The sequence below is a fragment of the Salvelinus sp. IW2-2015 genome, unplaced genomic scaffold, assembly GCF_002910315.2.
Source record: "Salvelinus sp. IW2-2015 unplaced genomic scaffold, ASM291031v2 Un_scaffold4342, whole genome shotgun sequence".
Lineage (NCBI taxonomy): Eukaryota > Metazoa > Chordata > Actinopteri > Salmoniformes > Salmonidae > Salvelinus > Salvelinus sp. IW2-2015.
Genome location: NW_019945613.1, coordinates 47,828 through 62,379, shown reverse-complemented (window position 1 = coordinate 62,379; position 14,552 = coordinate 47,828). Strand labels below are relative to the sequence as shown.

General features: G+C 41.9%; 1 long non-coding RNA gene across 2 annotated transcripts; it reads left to right on the top strand.

The window, feature by feature from the left end:
* Positions 1-10,467: 10,467 nt before the first annotated feature.
* Positions 10,468-13,693, top strand: LOC112077158 (uncharacterized). 2 transcript variants are annotated; one of them, XR_011478074.1, is made up of 4 exons: positions 10,468-10,919; positions 12,213-12,508; positions 12,638-12,757; positions 12,884-13,693. It is a non-coding gene; the product is annotated as an uncharacterized lncRNA (long non-coding RNA). The 2 variants fall into 2 exon arrangements; XR_011478073.1 differs by having other exon boundaries at positions 12,172-12,508.
* The last annotated feature ends 859 nt before the right edge of the window (positions 13,694-14,552 follow it).

The following is a 14,552-nucleotide window of genomic DNA, read 5'->3' as shown; positions in this document are numbered from 1 at the left end:
ATTCCTCCCCTCTCATCTGAGCCCCTCCCATTCCTCCCCTCCCATCTGAGCACAAGCGAGCTGATATAAGACAGGCAAATTGCCTAACCTGGCGTTAGAGCTGAAAAATGCCCGTGTGCCAGTTTTTWCATGACAAAATTGCAACCTAACCTTAGTTTGACACTAGCACCGCCTTAACGCCAGCCGGAAACACAGTCACAAATTGCTCAGGATTAACAATAACACCATGGCAACGATGGCGACACACGTGTATCATGACACGCAGGTTAAAAATATCAAAACCAACTGTGAACCAACTATATTCATTTGGGGGCAGGTTCGAAAGACATTAAGATAGATAGCTGTTACTAGCAGTTTGTCCTGGGAGATGAACATTGGATCATTTTATTTTATTTATTTTATTTCACCTTTATTTAACCAGGTAGGCTAGTTGAGAACAAGTTCTCATTTGCAACTGCGACCTGGCCAAGATAAAGCATAGCAGTGTGAACAGACAACAACACAGAGTTACACATGGAGTAAACAATAAACAAGTCAATAACATGGTAGAAAAAAAGATAATCTATATACAATGTGTGCAAAAGGCATGAGGAGGTAGGCAAATGCAAATGCAAATGCAAATCATGCATATGGACCCCTATTTAATTGGTTCAATGTAGAATTTTGACCCGGATCATACAAAAAAATGGTGTGTTTCTTTACTCCAATGACTGAAATCCTTGTTTTTAGGTAGTTATCTTTGATTAATATCTCCTTGTTCCTCTTTCAAGCGACCACATAGATTTGAATGCCTGAAATGTGTCTCCCGCATTCATCCGCGCCCGGGGAACAGTGGGTTAACTGCCTCACTCAGGGGCAAAAACGGCATATTTTTTACCTTATCTGCTCAGGGATTCTATCCAGCAACCTTACGGTTAACTGGCCCAGCGCTCCAACCCGCCAGGCTACTTGCCTCACCTACATCCAATAAGGAAAGGACTTACAGCGCGTGAAACGTCTCAAATAGAACCAAGTTCTATTTTAGCGCTTGCTTGGCTACGCAGACGTTCGTTAACAACGAACTGAAGCGGNGCTACGCAGACGTTCGTTAACAACGAACTGAAGCGGTGTTGGAGAAATGATTGAATAACATGTGCGCACACAACATGGGTAGTGAGGTTTGCATGTTAAAGGCATAGCCCGCTAGAAGATGTTAGGGGTTGTGGGTACTGAGACTTTGTTCAGGGGTGATGCAGCACCCCTAGTTCCCGCGGCTATGGTTACAGGCACATGAGAAATCTATCCTCAATATTCTATTTTGTAGCCGGATTCAAGTTCTACTACATTACATCATGCGGGATATTTTTTATTAATATACCAGAGCGCTTGGACAGACAATCTGTGCAATTTAAAGTAGATACTCGTTCTGAACTAGAGTTGTCAGTCATCTCTAAGTGAATCGTATTATTCATAACTATGCAGAACGCTAAAAAAAAAACAGAGGATGTTTAAGAACCCGATCATTCAATAAGTACACAGCAGCAATAACCAACCTATTGCACACAAATCAGTCTATCATTTTTTTTGTATATATATATATATATATACGAAACCGAGAGATAAAACATAAAGAAAATGCTGATAGACTGAATGAATATACCATTCTCACCACCTCCTCGTCTCAGGGCATGCTGTATATTACTGCCCGACCAAACACAGACCACAAAGCAGGCGTATCTGGCAACATATTATCACAGAACATTTTGATTAAAAAAAACAGATATACATGAAAAATAAAAGAATAAGAGTTATTAAAAAGGGTAAAAAAAGGCAACTTACCGTTAGAAGATGTGAGATTCTTATCGACGACTTGAAAGTAACTGTTAATAGCCAGGAAGGTTCGTTCTCGGTAACGTTAGGCGATTGAACTACAAGGCAACAGACAACATAAATAATACGCTTTTCAAGGCAGAAAAAAAAGAGAGAACAATGTTGTATATGGACTTTCGAGAAGATTTAGTGTAGAGGGGGGAAAACAAAAGGAAATGTACCGAAGTCAATTCAGAGACAAGTATGTGTGTAACAGCGAAGAGATGAGAAGCATCCCTCCCTTCTCGGCAGTACGTCTCCTCTCCTCCCGCTGAGCAGAGCGCGGCCCACTTTAAACTTCTGGGACGTCACCACAGAGCGCTGCTGAGGTTGCAGGCAAACAACTGGCCCACAGCCACGTCCAATACATATTTCTGTCGACTTTCTTACCGCTCCGTATTTTTTAAATATTTTTTTTCAAAAGAAAAGTGCTCATTCAAAATAAAATCCATCCATCCCCCCCCCCAAAAAAAACTTCTCAAACAAAACAATCAAAATGTATGGATTTTGTCAATCTGAAGCAAATAAACCACTTTTTTTTTTTATCTATCACTCACATCAAACACCGTCATCTAAATGAAATATGTTGTTGATCAAAACATCAAATAAAATAATATGTGCTGCTTGCTGTAGGGCAAACTGCCAACGCCCTGCTGGCTTGGCCTGAATAATATTCACCTCCTTGACTGCTGCTCATTAATACATGCTGTTTGTGTGAGCCAGGCTGGCGAAGAGAGACGGAGGACAGACGGAGAGAGAGAGGAGACGAGGAGGAGAGAGAGAAGGAGAGGAGACGAGACGAGAGAGACGGAGAGAGAGAGAGAGAGAGAGAGAGAGAGAGGAGAGAGAGAGAGAGGAGAGAGAGAGAGACGAGGAGAGAGACAGAGCCAAGAGAGAGAGAGACTGGGGAGAGAAGGAAGAGACAGAGAAAGAAACGACAGAGACAGAGGAGAGAGAGGATGAGAGCGAGTGAGAGCGAGAGCAGAGACAGAGAAGAGAGAGACTGGGAGAGAGAAAGAGACAGAGAAAGAAACAGAGAGAGACAGAGAGAGAAGTGAGAGCGAGTGAGAGCGAGAGAGAGACAGAAGACAGAGGGACAGAGACAGGAGAGAGACAGAGACAGGAGAGAGAGAGAGAGAGAGAGAGAGAGAGAGGAGAGAGGAGAGAGAGAGAGGAGAGAGAGAGAGATGAGAAGACGGAGACGAGACCAGAGACAGAGACGAGAGAGAGAGATGAGAGAGAGAAAGAGAAGAGAAAGAAAACAGAGACAGAGGAGAGAGAGAGTGAGCGGAGCGAGTGAGAGAGAGCAGAGAGACAGAGGGACAGAGACAGAGAGAGACAGAGGACAGAGGAGAGGAGAGAGAGAGAAGAGAGAGAGAGACGAGAGAGAGAGAGAGAGACGAGAGAGATCGGACGAGACCCGAGAGGCCGAGAGAGAGAGAGAGAAGAGAGAGAGGAGAGAGAGAGAGAGGAGAGAGAAAGGACAACATTGTCTCTCTGATAGAGGAAGAATTCTCTCTCAACCCTCCTGGGTATCAATTCGAGATGTGCATGTTGTCTATTGTCCCTAAATAAATAAACCTAAAGATCATTGCCGAAATCTGAGAGCGTCTTTTTCTAGTGGGTGGAATATAGGCGTTTTCCCAAATAGCACCGTAATCCACTGTGGTAAAGTTTAGCTTTTATTAAAAGACTTTGCTTTATCAACACCTCTTCTACCAGAACATGCTTAGGATGATAAGACATATTCTGGATAGCCTGACAAGCTAGAAAAAAGCTGCACTCTCTCTGTTTCGTTCTGTTTTTAAAGGGTCTTTACAGTCATTTCCAATGACTGATTCTAAGTTTATTCGCAGAGTCCAACCATTAGGAAAGTCCCTTGTTGAAAACACAACGGAAACAGAGAAAACAAGGGGTGTAGTTTGTCTTAAAAGTTGCGATTGGAACCGGGTTTTAAACTGAACAACGTCAACCACATGACATAGAACTCTCAGACCAACTGTATTAAAGTTCAGGGACATTTCCTCTCCAAATCAACGACAATTACTTTGTATTTTTTTTTTTTTTTTTTAACTTTGTCTATTTATTTATGAATTTTTAAGAATTAATAAGAATTTTTTTTTTAAGGAACATGTAAAGTGTTGGTTTCATGGAGTGAAATAACATAACCATGTAGTTGTTGCGTTTATATTTTTGTTTCAGTACATTAAAATTAACTTCCTTAACTTCATCGCTTCCAACCCATAAGACTTTCTTGATACTACAACCAGCTGTTATTGGTTCAATTTGTAAGACCGGAACCGAGAGATGAGAAGCAGGTACAGGGAGTCAAACATAATCCGGAACAGACAGGAACGAGGACAGGAACAGCGTCAGCACACGCTATACAGGACATATGAACATTCATGCGAAGCAGGGACAGAGCGAGGAACACAGACAGATATTAGGGAAGGTAATGACAGAGGTGATGAGTCAGGTGAGTCCAATAATCGCTGATGCGCGTGACGGGGGGGGCAGGTGTGCGTTAATGATGATGGTAGAGTGCGTAATGATGATGGTAGAGTGTGTAATGTAGTGTAGGAGTGCGTAATGATGATGTAGGAGTGATGTAATGATGATGGTTGGAATGTGTAATGATGATGGTAGGAGTGTTGTAATGATGATGGTAGGAGTGCTAATATCGATGGTAGGATGTCGTAATGATGATGGTAGGAAGTGATGGTAATGATGATGGTAGGGAGTTGCGTTTAATGATGATTGGTAGGAGTGCGTAATGAATGATGGTAGGAGTGACGTAAATGATGATGGTAGGAGTGCGTAATGATGATGGTAGGAGTGTGTAATGATGATGGTTCAGGAGTGCGTAATGCATGATGTAGGAAGGTAAGATGTGGTAGGAATGATGTAATGAGATGCGTGGAATGTGTATGAGGATGTAGGATGTGTAATGATGATGTAGGATGCGATGATGAGAGGAGTGGTAATGCATGATGGTAGGAGGCGTAATCGATGACTGGTAGGAGTGCGTAATGATCGATGGTAGGAGTGTGTAATGATGATGGTAGGAGTGCGTAATGATGATGTAGGATGTGTGTGTAATGTATTGATGGTAGAGAGGTGATGTAATGATGATGGTAGATGTGGTGTTGGTAATTGATGATGGTAGGAGGTGCGAATGGATGATGGTAGGAGTGCGTATATTGATGGTAGGAGTTGTGTAATGATGGGTGCTTAGGAGTGGTAATCCGATGATGGTAGGAGTTTGCGTTAATTGATGATGGTAGGGGCGTAATGATGATGGTAGGAGTGCATGTATGATGGTGTAGGAGTGCGTAATGATGATGGTAGGGTGGTGTAATGATGATGGTAGGAGTGCGTAATGATGATGGTAGGAGTGTGTGAATGATGGTGGTAGAGGTGCGTAATGATGATGGTAGGAAGTGGTAATGATGATGGTAGAGGTGCGTAATGATGATGGTAGGATGTGTGTAATGATGATGGTAAGGAGTGCGAAGATGTGATGTGTAGGAGGTAATGTGATGGTAAGTGAATGATCATGGTAGAGTGGTAAATGAGTGTGGTAGTAGGTGTGTAATGATGATGGTAGAGAGTGTGTATGATGTATGGTAATGGGAGAGTCGTGTAGATGGTTTGGATGTAGAGGTGTGGTAATGATGATGGTAGGAGTGTGTAATGATGATCGGTAGAGAGGGTTGTAATTAGATGATGGTAGGAGTGCGTAATGATGATGGTAGGAGTGTGTTAATGATGATGTAGGAAGTGGTGTAATGATGATGGTAGGAGGTTGTCATGATGAGTGTAATGGAGTGCGTACATGTGATGTAGGTGTGTGTAATATGATGGTAGGAGTGCGAATGATGATGGTAGGAGTGTGTAATGATGATGGTAGAGTGTGTAATGATGATGGTAGTGGCTATATTGTGGTGGAGCAGGGAGAGCGGGAGGCAGCATGAACCATTACCTCTTCCTCCAACAACGGAAATAACTTTAATATAACTTTAATATTTTTTTGACCGTTGTCTATTGCCTATCATTTAAATTAATTTTTTAATTGAAAATTTCTTAAAACTTGAATAACTTCCATCCATATGACTTGTGTTATAAACATAACGACCTTATCGATATCTCTCTTAGGTCTAGCGTTCTGGGTCGTGGACCTGACTTCATTATGTCTAAGGTCCTAGCTACATGGTCTGTACCTGCACACATGTCTAGAGGTCTAGTTACATGTCTGTAACCTGACTCATTATGTCTAGGGTCCTAGTTACATGGTCTGTAACCTGACTCATTATGTCTAGGGTCCAGTTACATTGTCTGTAACCTGACTCTAGTTCTAGAGTCCTAGTTACATGGTCTGTAACCTGACTCCTTATGTCTAGAGGTCCTAGTTACATGGTCTGTAACCTGACTCTTATGGTCTAGTGGTCCTAGTTACATGGTCTGTAACTGACTCATTATGTCTAGAGGTCCTGCTACATGGTCTGTAACCTGACATCGTTATGCTCTACAGGTCCTAGCTACATGGTCTGTAACCTGACTCGTTATGTCTAGTTGGTCCTAGTTACATGGTTCTGTAAACCTGACCCTCATTATGTCTAGAGGTCTAGTTACATTGTCTTAACCTGACTCGTTATGTCTAGTGGTCCTAGTCTACATTGGTTCCTGTAACGCTGGACTCATTGTCCCTCGTCTAGAGTTCCTAGCTACATGGTCTGTAAACTGACTCGTTATGTCTAGAGGTCCTAGCGTACACTGGTCTGTAACCTGACTCGTTATGTCTAGAGGTCCTAGATTCATGGTCTGTAAACCTGACTCGATTATGTCCTTAGAGCGTCTAGTTACATGGTCCTAGTACCTGACTCATTATGTCTAGGGTTCTAGCTACATGGTCTGTAACCTGACTCGGTTATGTCTAGAGGCCTAGTTACGTGTCTGTAACCTGACTCGATATTGGTCTAGACGGGTCCTAGTTACATGGTCTGTAACCCACTGATCGTTATGTCTAGGCGTCCTAGTTACATGGTCTGTAACCTGACTCGTTGATGTCTCGGGGTCCTAGTTACATGGTCTGTCCTGACTCGTTATGTCTAGGGGTTCCTAGTTACAATTGGTCTGTAACCTGACTCGTTATGTCTAGGGTCCTAGTTACATGGCTGTAACCTGACTCGTTATGTTAGGGTCTAGTTACATGGTCGTGAACCTGACGTTATGTCTAGGGTCCTGTTACATGGTCTGTAACCCTGACTCGTTATTGTCTAGGGTCCTAGTTACATGGTTCGTGTAACCTTGACTCATTATGTGCTAGAGCGTCCTAGCTACATGGTCTGTAACCTGACTCATTTATGTTGGGTCCTAGTTACATGGTCTGTAACCTGACTCATTATGTCTAGAGGTCCTAGCTACATGGTCTGTAACTGACTCGTTTAATTGTCTAGTAGGGTCCTAGTTACATGGTCTGTAACCTGACTCATTATGTCTAGGGGTCCTAGTTTACATGGTCTGTAACCTGACTCGTTTGTCTAGGGTCCTAGTTACATGGTCTGTAACCTGACTCTCGTATGTCTAGGGGTCCTAGTTACATGGTCTGTAACCTGACTTCATTATGTCTAGGGTCGTAGTACATGGTCTGTAACCTGTACTTATGTCTAGGGGCCTAGTTACATGGTCTGTACCTGACTCAGTTATGTCTAGGGGTCCTAGTTACATGGTCTGTAACCTGACTCATTATGTCTAGAGTCTAGTACATGGTCTGTCAGACCTTATGGCTCTAGGGGCGTCCTAGTTACGAGTCTGTAACCTGACTTCATTATGTCTAGGGGTCTAGTTACATGGCTCTTGGTAACTGACTGTTATGGTCTAGGGGTCTAGTTACATGTCTGTAACCTGACTCATATGTCTAGGGCGGCCCAGTTACATGGTCTGTAACCTGACTCTTAGTCTAAGGTCTAGTTACATGGTCTGTAACTGATCATTATGTCTAGAGGTCCTAGTACTGGTCTGTAACCTGACTCGTTATGTCTAGGGTCGCTAGTTACATGGTCTGTAACCTGACTCTTATGTCTAGGGGTCCTAGTTACATGGTCTGTAACCCTGACTCGTTATGTTAGGGGTCCTAGTTCATTGTCTGTAACCTGACTCGTTATGTCTAGGGTCCTAGTTACATGGTCTGTAACTGACTCGTTATGTCTAGGGGTCCTAGTTACATGGTCTGTAACCTGACTCGTTATGTTCTAGGGTCCTAGTTACATGGTCTGTAACTGACTCGTTATGTCTAGGGGTCCTAGGTACATGGTCTGTAACCTGATCTCGTTATGTCTAGGTCCTGTTACATGGTCTGTAACCTGACTCGTTATTCTAGGCGTCCAGTTACATGGTCCGTATACTGCACTCGTTATGTCTAGGGGTCCTAGTTACATGGTCCTGTAACCTGACTCGTTATGTCTAGAGGCCTAGTTACATGGTCGTAACCTGACCTCATTTATGTCTAAGAGGTCCTAGCTACATGGTCTGTAACCTGAACTCATTTATGTCTAGTGGTCCTAGTACATGGTCTGTAACCTGACTCGTTATGTCTAGGGGTCCTAGTCTACATTTCCTTGGTCCAGGGCTGCTCTGTCTCTCTTAACCTCCTGTGCATCCAGCACAAACAGATTATTATCTGTTCAATTGTGTCAAAAAAATAAATATATACCGAAGTAAAACAACAAAAACACATGCCCAACTAAAGAGTTTAAATAACACAAAGAAACAAAAAGGCAGGCTGAGAAGCTTCTGGCCTCCTCTCTCTCCCAGACTGACAATAMATCCTATTTACTCATACCTGTGTGCAAATAAAGGCTTGGCTCAGCACTTAGACTTGGTTGCTGCTGCCCCCTGGAGGATGGATTGTAGAAGTGTATCCTGGATAGTGTGTCTATATCTTAACACTAACCTTCCAAACATATCATAAGACTTGATAGGAGGGAAGAGGTCCCTGTACCTACATATAATTATATATWTTTTTTTTATTTAACATTTATTTAACTAGGCAAGTCAGTTAAAAACAAAATCTTACTTACAATGACGGTCTGACCTTGAAGACGCTGGGCCAATTGTGCGCCGCACTATGGGACTCCCAATCAGAGCCAGCTGTGATGTAGCCTGGATTTGAACTAGGTACTGCAGTGATGCCTCATGCACTAAAATGCAGTGTTTTAGACCACTGATCCATTCGGGATTTCAGTTGGGACGTATTCATCCAACAGCAATTACTTTAACGATTTTTGACTTTGTCTATTTTTTATGAGTTTTATTTCACTTTATGTCAAAAGGATTTCCTTAAAACGTCAACAGCTTCCACCCCATATGACTTTCATGAATACAACCAACTGTTGTTATATTGTAACGACCCTGAGTTTATTAACGCGGATATCGACTCTGCCGGTCGAGTATGCTTTTGGTGCACAGTCGATAGCGCGCTGGACTTCGGGCTAGAAGGTCGAGGGTTCGAGACCTGCTCCTTGCCTGTTTCATTACAATATGTTCAGAGACCTAATCCCTCCAATCAACCGCAATTACTTGTCACCTAATTTCCATGGATTTGAGAGAAGAGGTCTCTGAAAAATGAGCACGTTTACATGCACACAATAATACGATTCATGTGGATAGTCAGATGAATATAATAGTTTGTTTAAAACGTTTACATGCTTTGCAAGAATAACGATTTCCCCAATAACCCTGTTTCCATGGACACATCTGAAATCAGGTGACCTGACGGGACTTTTAATAAATGCAGAAAATCACAACTCTAAATAAATGTTCTACCACAGTGACCATGATATTTTTACGAAATCTTTTTTTGATTCTGAGTTTGAACTTGTATGTGAAAACTATTCATAAGATGCAAGACTTTCAGTTTTTCCTAAAACACTTCACTCGCGCAGAAGAGGGAGGTTTAACGCCACGGATGCTGGAACATGCGCTGATCGAACACATCGCTGGAACTCTGATTCAGGTGTTTACATGTTCTAATAATTCCAAAGATTGCTCTGAAAACCAGGTGTTTAAATCAACGTATCCTTACATCGATTTTGACCTTACGCTGATTAAAATAAGCAGAGTAAGGTGTTTTAAGGTAATTTCCACACGGCTAAAATCTGTTTAATATTGAATTATTACTGTGCATGTAAACATACTCATTGTCAAATGGGTTTGAGATCTTTATGTGTTAAAAGCTTCACTCAAAGTCTGGAGATCTGACCAAACACAAGCACATCCACCCTGAGGAGAGGCCATTTGAACGTGCTGAATTACCACAGACGGTTTCTCTCGTTGGTTGACAAGCAATTTACGTTTTTCATTACGGGGGAACTACCTCCTAGAACCTTCTCTGGTTATAAAGGCCTATATGGCATCGATATGAGTCAGAAACATTCATTCTGGTGACAACATTGAATAATGAATAGGAGGATCATTTTGGTTATAAAAATCAGTCTCGTCCAAAAACGAGATCTGGAAGTGAATGCGTCACAACAGGTATTGATTACTCACTTTTACCAATGATGTCTAATTGCCCTGTCACAACAAGGCCGTGGTCCTGCCACAAGCTGACGTGTGTTGTGGACATGTTGTTAAGTCACGCACACTTGCTAAGCATAGTAGAGAAAATGGGCTTCCATACAGTTGGTACAAACTTTACTACGTTCAACAATATTGTGCAAGATGTCAATGAATGGATTTACACACAACAAACATTGATGGCTGTGACTGGTGTGAGCTAGCTAGCTACAGTATGATACTGTAGCGATCCTTATATATACCACAGAAGAATGAAAAGCGACGCCACGGCTGATGGCTGTGACTGGTGTGTGGTGAGTAACTAGCTACAGTATAATACTGTAGTGATCTTTAAATGTACCACAGAAGAACCAAGAAATGAAGAGCAACGCCACGGCTGACTTCTTGGGCTTTTATGTAGATCTGCAATTACATTATGAAAAGACACGACAGGAAGATTATCAGTCTCCAATGCACCATCTGACAAGTTGTTCTATAGAGGAGCATGAAGAACGGTAAAACACATATCCTGTCTCACATCTCCAATACATKTCTTGGTGCTTTCAGCGTTGACAGTATTCAAATACAACAACTCATGTACACAAAAAAACTGTAATATAAACAAGCTATAACATGAAATTGCATTTATCCCGTTTAGACCTTAGAGGGCTAAAACTACATCTCCCATAATGCAACGCCAGCATCTGTAAAACTATTATCAATAACAACGATAGAAGTCTGAAAGTGACATGTTTCAATAGTCTCACACTCCCTTATAACAATACCTATAGCATTAMCCTTCGGATGCTTTATTTATTTAACGTTATGGACTTCTAGTCTGCGACAAATACCTTTCTCTCTCAGCGTTTTTCTCAGACCGAGGAGAACCGGAGCTACGGGTAGTACCAAGGTGTTAGTAGGTGACGCAAGCACCCAGATTAAATAAAATATATTTAATGAAATAAAAACCGAAGATGTTAATATCATCCAGCTACTGTAGCTGCCTAGTTAACATCAACGGGCAACACTAGTAGTGCAACAATTGAAAATAGAAACTAAAAGTAAAGTTCCTGGCGATCATAGCGATCTGACTCCCCCCTCCTGTCTGAACTTGGAATATTCCTGTTCGCAGGCTTGGGCCACTGACCCTCAACCTGGTTATTCTGTTCTGCGTTGTGTACTATTCTAATAATTTAAAGTTTGATGGAATAATAACCTTTTTAACTCTCCAACAATATAACTAGCCAAATACATAGCCTCTCCCTAATGTGTAATGTGATATCATAGAGAGGAATATTTGCATAGCTAATGATAGGATGTAACGTTAGCTAGCTTGCTATCGATAAMATTTCATCTCAATCTGGCTAACTGACAAGATCCCTGCTAGCTAATGTTAGCTAGCTAGCCAATTCATTTAAACTCAGACAAAGATATTGATAACTCTGCTTCGTCTGCTACTAGTGCTAAAACAACATACATGTTCTCCTAAAAAAAACTATTGTGTATTTTCTACGGCAAAAATACATGAAGGGTGGTACTTGTCTAGCATGAGTACCAGTCTTCGTTATCTAACAGGCTACAAATACGTGTCAGCAAGCATTAAGCAATTTAACAGTACACAGCTGGTTGCATAGTAACCRGGTCAGCGCTACTGGCCTGAATCTATTCTGTACTTAGTCACTCTGTTTAGTATAATTACTTMCAAACTAGARAAGTTATTTTTATCTCTATATGTTTATTGAGTGGTTATATATTTTTTCATTACAGTAACAGGSTACTTACAAAAACCTGGTGGGTTTGTTGTTCAGCAGTGTCATGGGAACTCTCCAACGATATCAGGAGCAGAAGGCTGAGGCAGAACTTGGCAAGGCACCAGTCACATTTCAGGTTGGTCACATTGTTCTGGTTATAGGTCAAAATACTATCACTTGTCTGCCCTGGAATTCACCTAACAACCATCGATAATGTAATCAGTGCTGTGTTTTCTACAGATGGAGGACAGGAGAGATGGTTTGTCATGGAGTCCCCTGACTAACAGACAGGTTGATACAGATGGAGGACAGGAGAGATGGGTTGTCATGGAGTCCCCTGACTAACAGACAAGGTTGAATATAGCAGATGGAGGGACAGAGAGAGTCTGGGTTTTGTCATGGGAGTCCCCTGACTAACAGACAGGTTGATACAGATGGAGGACAGGAAGATGGGTTGTCATGAGCCCCTGACTAACAGACAGTTGATACAGATGGAGGACAGGAGAGATGGTTTTGTCATGGAGTCCCTGACTAACAGACAGGTTGATACGATGGAGAACAGGAGAGATGGGTTGTCATGGAGTCCCCTGACTAACAGACAGGTTTTGACACGATGGAGGACAGGAGAGATGGTTTTGTCATAGGAGTCCCCGTGACTAACAGACCGAGTTGATACCAGATGGGAGACAGGAGAGATGGTTATATGGAGTCCCCTGACTAACAGACAGGTTGATACAGATGGAGGACAGGAGAGATGGGTTGTCATAGAGTCCTCTGGAACAGATTGTCTGAACTGGTAGAGACCTTGCTCTCAGCATTACAATGATACTAGTACTTTTCATCATCTTCTGTTATAATTGAATTGAATGGTAGTGAATGGTAGTGACCCTGTGTATTCTTCAAACTTGTCAGGGAACTGTCTTATATGGGACACCATATGAAGGGATACTGACTAACACGTACCACCAGACAAAATGCTGATAGGAAGAGTATCTGTATCCGCTGTGAAGGACAAGAGAAGAAGAAAGACAAGTATAATATTTGCACATTGTTATATTAGCAGAGCACTGCTTCTACAGTATTACACTGAGTATACCAAACTTTTAAAATTCTCCATAGCAAAGCTATCTTAGCTTACCTCTCTGTCACTAAGTTACTTACTACTGCCCTTGGTTGTTTGTTGTGATTGAATGGTAAAGACACACCCACATTAAACCACACCCCAAAGACAACTATTTTTGGGTTTCAGTAATGGCCGCTGTATTTCCTAATGAGCACCGTAAGAAATACATGCAGTACACCTTTAACATGCATTAGTAGGCGTTGCAATTTTAAGACGGTCCCTTAACTCTCTCAGAGCGGAGGAGAGCAACGTTTTAGCTACATTTCGCCTTAAAGTAAATATGACACCGAATTTGAGAAAAAAAAGGATGTAACTTGTTCACTATCGTTAGCTGATTCAGAATCGGCCATTTATATTGAAMAAAAWATATAAATGTAACATGTAAAGTGTTGGTCCCATGTTTCATGAGCTGAAATAAAAGATCCCAGACATTTTCCATATGCACAAAAAGTGTATTTCTCTAAAATGTTGTGCACAATTTTTGTTTACATCCCTGTTAGTGAGCATTTCTCCTTTGCCAAGATAATCCATCCACCTTACAGGCGTGGCACATCAAGAAGCTGATTAAACAGGATGGTCATTACACATGTGCACCTTGTGCTGGGGACAATAAAAGGCCACTCTAAAATGTGCCGTTTTGTCACACAACACAATGCCAACAGATGTCTCAAGTTTTGAGGGCAAGTGCAATTTGCATGCTGACTGCATGAATGTCCACCAGAACTGTTGCCATAKAATTTTATGTTAATTTCTCTACCATAAGCTGCCGCCAGCGTTGTTTTAGGGAATTTGGTAGTAGGTCCAACCGGCCTCACAACCGCAGACCACGTGTAACCWCGCCARCCCAGGACCTCCACATCCAGCTCTACCTGCAGGACCGTCTGAGACCAGTCACCCGGACAGCTGATGAAACTGAGRAGTATTTCTGTCTGTAATAAAGCTCTTTTGTGGGAAAAAAACTAATTCTGATTGGCTGGGCCTGGCTCCCCAGTAGGTTGGCCTGGCTCCCAAGTGGGTGGGCTTATCCCATGGCTGCACCCATACCCAGTCAAGTGAAATCTATACATTTTGGCCTAATTTATTTATTTCAATTGACTGATTTCCTTATATGAACTGTAAATCAGTCAAATTGTTGTATGTTACGTTTATATTTTTGTTCGGTATATATTATTTTTTTCACGTTCCGTTGAAGAGGTATTGGCGAGCAAAGTCTGAATCTTCAATATAAAGCTAACTCCACCTCAGTCCCTATTCCCTATATCGGTGGTTCTCAA